General features: G+C 36.7%; 1 non-coding gene across 1 annotated transcript; it reads right to left on the reverse strand.

The window, feature by feature from the left end:
• Positions 1-1,211: 1,211 nt before the first annotated feature.
• On the reverse strand, positions 1,212-1,283 carry TRNAH-GUG. Its single transcript has one exon. It is a non-coding gene; the product is annotated as a tRNA-His (tRNA).
• Between the last annotated feature and the right edge of the window lie 11,595 nt (positions 1,284-12,878).

Genomic DNA, 12,878 nt, shown 5'->3' on the forward strand with positions numbered 1-12,878 from the left:
TAGGATATTGAATCCAAACATGGACCAAAGCCACTTGAAACTTTGGTCCACCCCCTACCCCATCTAGCTCAAATGCTATCAGGAACCAAGTAGTCAGTTCTGAGCAATGGTAGTGTGGAAAGGATCAGAAAAGGTTAACCAAAGGTGAAGTTAATCTAATTAACACTCTGCTCAGCCAAAATTCAACTTGACTTTTGAAAAAAAAAAACCTAAACTAAATCATCATCTATGTGCTCTATGCCAAAGAGAGGAAAGGGCTTAAATTCTCTAGAAAATAAATTAAATAAAGCCCCCCCCCCCAATCATATCTTAAGCCTCTGTTATTTCTTTATTCACAATGCTTGGAATTCAGTCATAATATATGAAACATACAAAGAAGCAGAAACAAGTGACCCAAAATCAGTAGTCAGTAGGAGCAGACCCACAGCAATTGGGAATCCCAGAAGAAAAAGAAAGTCATGTAAAGTACATTTCAATAAATAATGGTCCATTTTTTTCAAATTTAATTAAAAATATTGACCCACAGGTATCAGAAGCTCATTAAATGCTTTTCATCAGATGAGCACCTTACACCATACACACAGAGGCACATGACTGTCAATCTGCTGAAATCCAAAACAATAGAGAAAAATACTGAAAGCAGCAAGAGAATAAGCACACATTACATATAGAGAAACAATGATATAAATTTTGCCTAATTTGTTATCAGAAACAATGGAAGCCAGAAGATAATGGAATACCATTTCTGAAGCACTTAATGAAAAAGAATTGTCATGATAATTATGTGCATTGTTGAAATAATCATTCAAATATGAAGACATGTTTTCAGATAAGCAGAAGTTGACAGACTTGTTGGCAATAGACGCACATAGCAGACATGCTAAAAGAAGTTCTTTAGGCTAAAGGATCATGTAAATGCAGAAATTTGGATCTATAGGAAGGAATAAAGAGTGGTGGAAATAGTAAATATGTGGGTAAATAAAGAATGATTAAATTAACAGGCAATTAATTTAAATAAAAAATAATTTCAATTAATTTGAGGTTATATAATTAATGTACAAATACTATATATGATGGCAGTGTAGTGTAATTGCTTAGTTGTGTCTGACTCTTTGTGACCCTGTGGACTGTAGCCCACCAGGCTCCTCTGTCCATGGGATTCTCCAAGCAAGAATACTGGAGTGGGTTGCCATTTTCTTCTCCAGGGGATCTTCCCAACCCAGGGATTGAACCTGGGTCTCCTGCATCACAGGCAGATGCTTTACCCTCTGAGCCACCAGGGAAGCCCAACAACAGCACAAAGGACAGGAAAGAGGTAAACTGAAGTGTATTATTACAGGTTTCTTACACTATATGTGAAGGGTATAATAATAAGTAAAGTTTGATTATTATGAGTTAAGGAAGCATAGGGCCAGCATGTGAGTATCCATTAAAACATTAAGACACTGAAGTATAGCTAAAGAACCGGTAGAAGTGATAAAATCTATTAATAAAAAATTATCCAAAGGAAGTAAAAGAAACGAGGGAAAAGAAACAAGAACAGACAAGAGGTATAGAAAACAAATATAGTGGTAGTCTTAAGCACAATTTAAGGTATCATAATTAAGAATCAATAATTTAAAACTTAATATTATATTCTATGTCAGTTCAGTTCAATTCAGTCACTCAGTCATGTCCAACTCTGCGACCCCATGAACCACAGCATGCCAGGCCTCCCTGTCCATCACCAATTCCTGGAGTCCACCCAAACCCATGTCCATTGTGTCGGTGATGCCATCTAACCATCTCATCCTCTGTCGTCTCCTTCTCCTCCTTCCCTCAATCTTTCCCAGCATCAGGGTCTTTTCAAATGAGCCAGCTCTTCGCATCAAAGTATTGGCCAAAGTATTGGAGTTTCAGCTTCAGCATCCGTCCTTCCAATGAACACCCAGGACTGATCTCCTTTAGGATGGACTGGTTGGATCTCCTTGCAGTCCAAAGGACTCTCAAGAGTCTTCTCCAACACAACAATTCAAAAGCATCAATTCTTCGGGGCTCAGCTTTCTTTATAGTCCAACTCTCACATCCATACAAGACCACTGGAAAAACCATAGCCTTGACTAGATGGACCTTTGTTGACAAAGTAATGTCTCTGCTTTTTAAAATGCTACCTAGGTTGGTCATAATTTTCCTTCCAAGGAGTAAGTGTCTTTTAATTTCATGGCTGCAATCACCATCTGCAGTGATTTTGGAGCCCCCCAAAATAAAGTCAGCCACTGTTTCCACTGTTTCCCCAGCTATTTGCCATGAAGTGACGGCACCAGATGCCATGATCTTAGTTTTCTGAATGTTGAGCTTTAAGTCAAGTTTTTCACTCTCCTCTTTCAATTTCATCAAGAGGCTCTTTGGTTCCTCTTCACTTTCTGCCATAAGTGTGGTGTTATCTGCATATCTGAGGTTATTAATATTTCTCCCGGCAATCTTGATTCCACCTTGTGCTTCCTCCAGCCCAGTGTTTCTCATGATGTACTCTGAGTATAAGTTAAATATGCAGGGTGACAATATACAGCCTTGATATACTCCTTTTCCTATTTGGAACCAGTCTGTTGTTCCATGTCCAGTTCTAACTGTTGCTTCCTGACCTGCATATTCTATGTAAATGATTTAAAAACTTAAAAGGCACAGATTATTAAGATTAAAAAAGGCAAAACCAAATCCTGTGCTGCCTACAAGGGATCATCTTAAGAGACAAGTAGTATCCTGTGAGATAAGTATCATACTGTGAAATAATCATGAATCATAAAATCACAGGTGAAATTAGAAAATATTTTAAACAAAAACCCAAAATATCAAAATATGTGAGATGCATTTACAGCAAAGCTTTGAGGAAACTTTATATATCTAAATGCCTATATTAGAAAAGAAGAAAAATTCAAGTTACAAAGGTAATAGAGAGTAAATTAAACCCAAATAAGTAGAAAAAAGGGCACAACAATAAATGGGAAGTCAAGTAAAGAAAAGGAAAAAAGAGAAAAATCAATAAATCTGAGCTAACTATTTGAATAGAATAATGAAACTGACAAATTCTTGCAAAGATGATGAGGAGCAAGAGAGTGAGGAAGAGGAGAAGAGATGAATTAACAGTATCAGTAATGAGAAATCCTGTAAGAATGTAGTGCTTAATAATGAAATATTGTGAATAACTTTATGCAGTGCTTAAATTCCTTGAAAACCTCAACCTACATAACTGACACACACACAAAAAGAAAATGTTGATAGCCCTACATTTGTTAAAGAAATTGAATCTATAATTAAAAATTTGTCCCAAAGAGACCTCCAGGCTTAGATCCCTTCACAAGAATTCTTTCAAATATTTAAGGAAGAAATACAAATCTTTCCCAACTTATCTCACAAACCATGGTAACAGGGGACACTTCTAACTTATTTTATGAAACTAGCATAAACTTGCTATCATAATCTTAATTACAAAGACACAGCAAGTAAATAAAATTATAGACCAAAAATTGATTATATTTCTAGATGTGAAGCATCATCAGTCAAGAAAGCAACTTTTATTCACAGCAAGTAACGTTTCTCTGAAAGTCGGTGTTACTTGTCGTTGCAGACAGCCATCTCATAATGGTGAATTCAGCTCAGTGGGAAGTCTTGTCTTCTTGGTCGATGGGTGGTCTCCTCCTAGACTGCTTTTGATGGGAAAATATGGCAAAAATTGAGTAGGCACTGGCAAGTTGAGCTTGTGTGTACGTATGTGTCTGTGTGTATTTGTAGGAGTGTCATGGATTAGGGTTCTGAATATCTTATTGGAGATAAGTTGAATATAAGAATTGTGGTGAAGGACACAATCTTTCTCATGTAAGAAGGATTTGTTTTTGGACTGGGTTTATGTAAATTTTTATTGTTTGCTCATTATTACTAAAATACAGTAACACCCAAAATCAAAAAAGTAAACTCTCTGTGACGTATGGGAAAATTTCAAAGATTGCAAAAAATTTGAATTAAATGCATTCTAAGCATATCCCTTAAAAAAGTAGAGCTTACTTTTTAGAGCAGTTTTTAAATTTTTTATTGAAGTGTGGTTGACTTACAATATTGTGTTAATTTCAGGTACACAGCAGTATTTCAGTTATACATACACATGTGTCTATTTTTTCAGATTCTTTTCCCTTATAGGTTATTTCAAAATATTGAGTATAGTTTCCTGTGCCATACAGTGGGTCCTTGTTAGTTAGAGCAGTTTTAGGTTCATAGTAAAATTGAACAGAAAGTGCAGAATGCCCATATAGACCCTGACTCCATACATGTGTAGGCTGTCTCCTCATCAAGATCCCTAACCAGAAGGGTACATTTGTTACAAGTGATGAACCTATATTAACACACCATTATCACCCAGAGTTCAGAGTATACATTAGGATCCACTCTTGGTGTGTTGTATATTTTATGGATTTGGATAAATGTATAATAACCTATATCCATCATTACCGTATCATAAAGAGTATTTTTACTGCCCTAAAAAGCCTTTGTTCTCTGCCTGTTGTCTTCTAGGAGTTTTATAGCTTGATGTTTTACATTTAGGAGTGCTACTGTGAATGGTGTGTTTTAAATAATTCTACTTGTTCATTGCTGGGACTGGTATATAGGCAAGAAATTTGCTTTGTGTATTAACTTTGTACCTGCAACCTGGGTATAATTTCTTATTAGTTCCATGAGGTTTATTGTTGTTGATTCTTTTGGATTTTCTACTTTGACAAGCATGTCATGTGTGAGCAAAGACAGTTTTATTTCTTCCTTACCCAATCTATATACCTTTTATTTTATTTTCTTCTTATATTTCATTATCTAAGACTTTCAATACAATATCAAAAGGGAGTGATGTGAGAGAACATCTTTGCCTTCATCCTTAGGTCTCCAACAGAGGGCTTCTAATAGATTCTCACTATTAAGTATAACATTAGCTGTAGGTTTTCTGCAAATGTTCTTTATCAAGTTGAAGAAGTTTTTTTTTTTTTCTAATTTGCTGAGTGTTTTTATCATGACAGGGGTCAGATTTTTTCAAATGCTTTTTATACATGTATTGATATGATCATTTGATTTTTCTTCTTCTTCTTTGATATGAGAAATTAACATTAGTTGATTTTCAAACATGCTACCAACCTGCATACCTGGATAAATGCCACTTAGTCATGATATATAATTCTTCTCATTGTTGGATTCTATTTGCTAATAGTTTGTTGAAAAGTTTTACATCTATTTTCATGAAAGATATTGGTCTGTAGCTTTTTTTTTTTTTTTGTAATTTCTTTGTCTGGTTCTGATCACCTGATGTGAAGAACTGACTCATTTGAAAAGACCCTGATGCCGGGAAAGATTGAAGGCAGGAGGACAAGAGGATGACAGAGGATGAGATGGTTGGATGGCATCATTGACTCAATGAACATGAGTTTGAGTAAACTCCGGGAGTTGGTGATGGACAGGGAGGCCTGGCGTGCTGCAGTCCATGGGGTGGCAAAGAGTCAGACACAACTGAGTGACTGAACTGACTGAACTTGTCTGGTTCGGTATTAGGGTTGTTCTAGCCTCATAAAATGAGTTAGGAAGTATCCCTTCTGCTTCTATCATATCAAAGAGATGGTAGAGAATTGGTGTAATTTCTAACTTACATGTTCAGTAGAATTCACTTATGAATTCGTTTTTGGCCTGGTGTTTTCTGTTTTAGAAGGTTATTATTGATTCAATTTATTTAACAGATATAGACCTGTCACATTGTCTAATTCTTCTTGTGTGAGTTTTGGCAGACTGTGTTTTCTGAGAAATTGGCCCATTTCATGTAGGTTATCACATTTTCTCTTTAGGTAATGGTCATTTGTGTGTCTAGTGCAGTAATACTTATGGTTAATTGTTGATAATCCTCAGTAACATCTTTAGGAGGTGGGTCTCAGTAAACCAAACTTCCTATTCAGACAAAATAGCTAGGAGAGTTTTCATAGACTGGGACTGCATATTATGATTAATTTGTAATCTCAATAGATACTAATCTTACCATTAAGTATGCTCATTTATTCATACATTAGAATTTTGAGTAAGTATCTTGGAAAGGCCAAGCTCTATGTTAAGGTTCAGGGACTCTGGGTTAGGTACCATTGAGTTGGCATAACATATTAAACACAGGTTATTCATGTCAGGAAATTAGTGTTTTTACCTTTTGGCCAAATATATATCCATGGTTTTCAAGCAAGCTTGTTGCAACTTTCCATGGATCAAACTGTTGTATCTCATATGTAGTCTTCTTTTAAAAAAAAATTATAAACAAATGGAAATGTTCTAATTTCAGACTACTGTATCTGTATAATTGTGTTTTTTGAGCCATGGGTCAAAACCCACACATTTGTAAGTGGAGGATTTTTCCCTGAAGAGAATAATTATTAGCCTGAAATCAGGGAATAAAGACCTCCATGTTGGCCTTCCATTGAAGGGAGAAAAGTAATTTACCTTCTCTTGAGGGTTTGAAAGCAGATTGGCCAAGATCTGAAGCTCTGAGATGCCTAGAACATTTGTACTGATGGAAAGTGAGGGTACGGGTGATGGAAGTTGTCAGCTGCTCTTTAGCACGTGATATATACCATGCTGGAAACAAAGGAAGAGCTGGCCAGGAAGAGTCTCTAGAATGATCTGAGTCTGATAGGAGTTTAGGCTAATTTATTATCCTTGGACCTTTCATAAGGTCTTGTTGAAAAGTATAGCTCAGTCTCTCATGCTGAGAGAGTGTTAGGAAAAGACTAGTTCATATTTGAAGAAATTGATAATAGTATTGCATTGTTTTCCATCCTTTTATCTATTTTCAATATTGCCCACTGATTCTGCCCACTAAGTAGCATGGACCCCAGCAGAGAGCTCATGAGAGTCAATGAGGCAAGGAGGTGGCAAGTTAAAAAGGCTGAATAAAAAACCTGATGGACTTGTGACAGGTGAGGCAGACAGCTGGGACAAAATTCACAGGAAGAAAATTTCAGGCATAAATGCAGAGAAGCCTTGTGGCTTGTGATTTGTATTATACATGCAAATACAAAAACTCAAAGACTATCAAAATGTACCATTGACACTCACAACACCATCACAGTGGTTTCTGCCTCTTGAGTTGTTGCCTGGATGGGTTGAGTTAGGACACGGGACAGTCTGCATTTAACCTTTCCTGTTGTCTCACTTTTGCTATCATTGTCCTTCTTTTTCTGAAGTATTATAATTTAAGAAATATGATTCATCATTTTCTTTCCATCCCTACTTATCAAATTAAAGATTTTTAGAGAGAAAAGAAACACTAAAGAATTTATTTATAACCAGTTTTTATTTCCTTTGTCTTCCTTTCTTCCTCCCTTCATCATCCCTTGTTCTCTCTCTTTCTCTTTGTTTCTCAGAAGAAAACTTAAGTTTATTAAACATCTGCTTTATGCCTAGCCCTGTCACACACATTCAGTAGGTTCTGACAACAGATTACTGTAACACAGCATAGTGCTTAAGGGCCTGTGCTAAATAGTCAGCTTGATTGGGTTGAAACCCAGGCTCCACCCTTATTAACCAGTGATAATTATGGTACAGATAATACTACATTTAAGTTTCATTTGAGCAAACAGAGAGACTACATGACTCCTTAAAGTTAGATGGTATCCTGTGAATAATTTTAGCCAATAAATTTTAGCAAGAATTATATGTATCACTTCTGAGTTGGGGTAGCTGTGTATTTAGTTTGCCTTCCCCATGTTCTATACACCTCAACCATCTCTACCTGCTGGCTGAGTGAGGCTAGTGTGAAACTGAAAGTATAGAAAAGCAGAGCCCCAGGAAGGAGGGAGCCTGGATCCCTGCAAAGCACTTAGAAGAAAGTTGTGCAGGAGAGCTCCTTTAACCTTGGGTTAGAACTGGACTTTGTGTAAAGCCACTGAAGTTTTGAGATTATTTTACATCAATTAATGCTGATTACTCTAGCACATTACCTCTGGCAAATTACTTAACATTTAGATCAATTTCCTCATCGGTAAAATGGAAATAAAATTAACACTTCACAGAGAGTCATTACAGTTATTAAATGGAGTAAAGCAGCAATTGTCTAAGTTACAGTAATTTTGTAAAACAGTAACTTTTATGTTCAATTTTACAAGTTAGGACACCAAAGCATAGAAATATTTGGTAGGTTGTGTCAGTTGTTGCTTATTTAAGCAAACAGAAAATATTTTTATTTTACTGCTAGACATTTCAGTGGGTGAATCTGGCTGTCAGACATATCTGAATTCGGAGATTTAAACAATGTTATAGGAGCTCTCTATATTTCTTTTGATATACATCCTCAGCTCTGCTTTCTTTTGAAAGAAATTAGAATTTCTTTCTAATTCTCATGTGCATTCTGGCTTAGTAGCAAAAAATGGCCACCATCAACCTAGCAATTACATCCAACCAGGGAGAGTCTTTTTTTGACCTGGCCTTGTTCACATTCCAAACTCTGAACATGTCGCTACCTTGCAAAGGATGGCTTACAGGTATTGAGCATTCTAGTCTTGAACCCAGTGACTGGCAGAGAAGATTAGAATGTGTATTTTACAGCATCACCAAGACTGCACGCTATCAGGATGGGAGGACTTCTCAAAGGAAAATGAAGACACTGTGACTCAGGAAAAGAGTAGAGGCAAAAGCAACAGATGACCACCGTGAGAGCTGGCAGAGGCCTGTATATCACAAGGATATCAACCCAGGATTGTGTGATTTTGAGACCAAGCTGCCACTAACAGACATTTTGGTTGGTGACAGACTAACTTGTAAATATCCTGAACTTGTCTCTGGTACTCACTGCAGTGTTAAAATTGAAAGGGCCGTACAAGACAGAGAGTTGAGTTTTAGGTACTCAAACTGACGCTTTTCCTGAAAGGATAGCTGCTTTGTCCTAACTGTGCTCTAAAACTATAATAACAGTAGTATTGATTTATTCATTGCCTCTTACTGTTTATGAAGTGAGGAATACAGATTATACATATTACTTTCCTAAGATTTCGCATCATCTTTAAGTACAGAAGATTAGTTTAACACCTTTGGCATATATTCCAACTAACAGAATATGCTCTAATTAGATCTGCAAAAGCTGTTACCTTGATTACTAGATATACTAGTTATCTTGTCTGTCATTGATCGTATAATTATAAGGGAGGATGTTGTTATTTTGAAATGATCTGGGCTAAATTCTGCCCTTGAATTCAGGGGCTTTAATTGACTCCCAGCCGGGTAGATGTTTACTGCTATTTTTGTGCACACAGCAATTAGCTGCATTTCTTTATCCTCAAGGCTTTAAAATTAAAATACTTTACAATCATACCAAATAGGCTCAAATCACCTAATCCCATCACCCTAACGTAACAGTTTAATTTTAAATCCATAAAAGGTAAGATGAAGAATTATATTCAGTCTTTAATTAAATTAGCTTAATTTTAATCAGTAGATATTATCTGTAGGTTTTTCTTAATGTGTATCACAGTTTGCGCAAAGTGTTTTACATTGTTGATTGAAAAGATAATGGTCTTTATTTTCACTTATATGGGATTTGTAAAGAAGTGTTTTTAACTCAGCTATGTTGTGTATTGCTTTCAGAATACATCACATATACAGTTCTTTTCTGTTGGAATAAACATATTTTACCATATTACCATACATCTTCAGACTAGCAGATAAATGTTTTCCTCTTTGTAACACTCACAAGCCTTAGGACTTACTTCACATTGTTAGGTGCAATACATGTCTTCCACCTCAACAGAGCAGGTGTGATGACTGGGCATTTAGAAGCCAGCAACTGCAACAGCACACTATTCTTAAAATTCTTCAAACATCTCCCGTGCTCTACTTTCCTGGCCTGTTGACTTTTACCCAGACACTATCAACAAGGAACCCGTTTTCAGGAAGTTCTCATTGTTTAAGTAGATTTTTTCCTTTTTACGTTGAGCTAGAAATCTGATTTGTTCAACTTTGATAACTTTTCCATATTGACTTAATGGACTTGATGTGACCCCTTGGAATGACCAATACGTCTAAGTCTTTTTTATGCTAAACGTCTAAGTCTTTTTTATACTACACTGTTGATGAGAAACAGTCATAAAAGTGCTTGCTTGTATGAGGTAAAAACAATATGCTGAACAAGCTTGAGATGGAAGTTCAGTGGTTTGAAGCCCCGCCTCTGACACTTCCCCAACCCCCATCCCGCCGTGGTTTTTAGCAGACCAGTTAAATTTTTTAGCCTCAGGTTACTTATCTAGAAATTAAAGGCAGTAATATTAACTCTATCATCTAAAGGTTTATTTTTTATCTCAAGTTTATGGTTATATAATTTTCACAACCAAAGTTTTACCCTCCAGAAGTATAGTTAATTAAGTTTTGAAAAATATAAAATCACATACTTGACACATCTCAAAAAATCCTCATGTGCTTTGAAATCAGTTCCTTCTACCAACATTCAAGCCAGGCTTCAACAGTATGTGAACCATGAACTTCCAGATGTTCAGGCTGGATTTAGAAAGGCAAAGGAACCAGAGATCAAATTGCCTACATCCATTGGATCATTGAAAAAGTAAGAGTTCCAGAAAAACATCTACTTCTGCTTTATTGACTATGCCAAAGCCTTTGACTGTGGGGATCACAACAAACTCTGGAAAATTCTTCATGAGATGGGAATACCAGACCACCTGACCTGCCTCTTGAGAAATCTGTATGCAGGTCAAGGAGCAACAGTTAGAACAGGACATGGAACAACAGTCTGGTTCCAAATCGGGAAAGGAGTACGTCAAGGCTGTATATTGTCACCCTGCTTATTTAACTTATATGCAGAGTACATCATGAGAAATGCTGGACTGGAAGAAGCACAAGCTGGAATCAAGAGTGTTGGGAGAAATAACAATAACCTTAGATATGCAGATGACACCACCCTCATGGCAGAAAGTGAAGAAGAACTAAAAAGCCTCTTGATGAAAGTGAAAGAGGAGAGTCAACAAGTTGGCTTAAAGCTCAACATTCAGAAAACTAAGATCATGGCATCTGGTCCCATCACTTCATGGCAAATAGATGCGGAAACAATGGAAACAGTGACAGACTTTTCTGGGGGGGCTCCAAAATCACTGCAGATGGTGACTGCAGCCATAAAATTAAAAGACACTTGCTCCTTGGAAGAAAAGTTATGACCAACCTAGACAGCATATTAAAAAGCAGACACATTACTTTGCCAACAAAGGTCCGTTTCGTCAAAGCTGTGGTTTTTCCAGTAGTCATGTATGGATGTGAGAGTTGGACTATAAAGAAAGCTGAGTGCCGAAGAATTGATGCTTTTGAACTGCGGTGTTGGAGAAGACTCTTGAGAGTCCCTTGGACTGCAAGGAGATCCAACCGGTCCATCCTAAAGGAGATGAGTCCTGAGTGTTCATTGGAAGGACTGATGTTGAAGCTGAAACTCCAATACTTTGGCCACCTGATGCAGACTCATTTGAAGAGCTGACTCATTTGAAAAGACGTTGATGCTGGGAAAGATTGAAGGTGGGAGGAGAAGAGGACAACAGAGGATGAGATGGTTGGATGGTATCACCAACTTAATGGACATGAGTTTAAGTAAACTCTGGGAGTTGGTGATGGACAGGGAGGCCTGGCATGCTACAGTCCATTGGGTCGCAAAGAATCAGACATGACTGAGTGACTGAACTGAACTGAACCGACCTCCAGTCCCTGGCAATCTGATTTCAGTCTTTATAGTTTTGTCTTCTTCAGATTGTCATCTAAATGTAACCATAGAGTATGTAACCTTTTGTATCTGGCTTCTGTCAGTGCAATGGTTAGAGTTTCTTTCACACTGTTGTATGTACCTATAAATTGTTCCTTTTTATTGCAAAGTAGTATTGCAAAGTAGTATATCCATGGACTATAATTTGTTTACTGATTCACCAGTTGATGGACTTTTGGGGTTGTTTACAGTTTGGGTGATAAACATTTGCATATAGGCTTTTGTAACTATACATATTATCATTTCTCTTGGTTAAATATCTAGGAGTGGAACTACTGGGTTGTATGGCCAGTGTAATGAAGTGTCTAACTCAATTTTTGATGTTTGACCATAGATAACTTTAAGCCCCACCCCTCTCCCTTTCTTTTTCACATCTGGCCAAGCCATAAAAAGCCCCAGATGCTCCCTCCCTTAGTGTCAATGGACAAGTTCAAACTACTCTGTAACCTTCACCTTGGTCTTCATCACAATAAAGAATGAAGTCATGACTCCTTCAAACCATTTTGAACTGGCTTGGGAGCTTGCCTTGCTCTCCCCAGAAAGCCTCATTATGTGAGTAATTAACTTTTTCTTATTCTCTTGATGCATATGTGGCATCAATTGTCTTGACATCTGAACCAGTGTTGAGAAGGGGGATTGAGCCTGCCTTCAGCAAGACTACCATAAAATATTGAGCATGGGTTTAACTTTTAAATCCATGTTCATAAAAAAAAAATCCATGTTCATATATTTCCTATAAAATATATTTTATATGAAAATGTCAACTCTCTTCTAAAATAGTGCTACCATTTTGTTTTTCTACCACCAACTCATTAAGATTCTAGTTATTCTGCAACTCTGCATCTTCACTAACACTTAGCATTTTCAGCCTTTATCATTTTAGTCATTCTGGTAAATACAGGGTTGTAATTAGCATTTTCCTAATGATTAATGATGTTGAACACTTTCCCCCATGTGCTTATTTGTAATCACTTGCAATTAGTATATTTTCTTTGGTTCAATGTCTGTTCAAACCATTTGGCTATTTTGGGCATGATTATTTCTTATCTTACTATTAGATTTTAAGAGATTTTTGCATATATATTTT

Source organism: Cervus elaphus, chromosome 33, assembly GCF_910594005.1.
Source record: "Cervus elaphus chromosome 33, mCerEla1.1, whole genome shotgun sequence".
NCBI classification, from domain to species: Eukaryota; Metazoa; Chordata; class Mammalia; order Artiodactyla; family Cervidae; genus Cervus; species Cervus elaphus.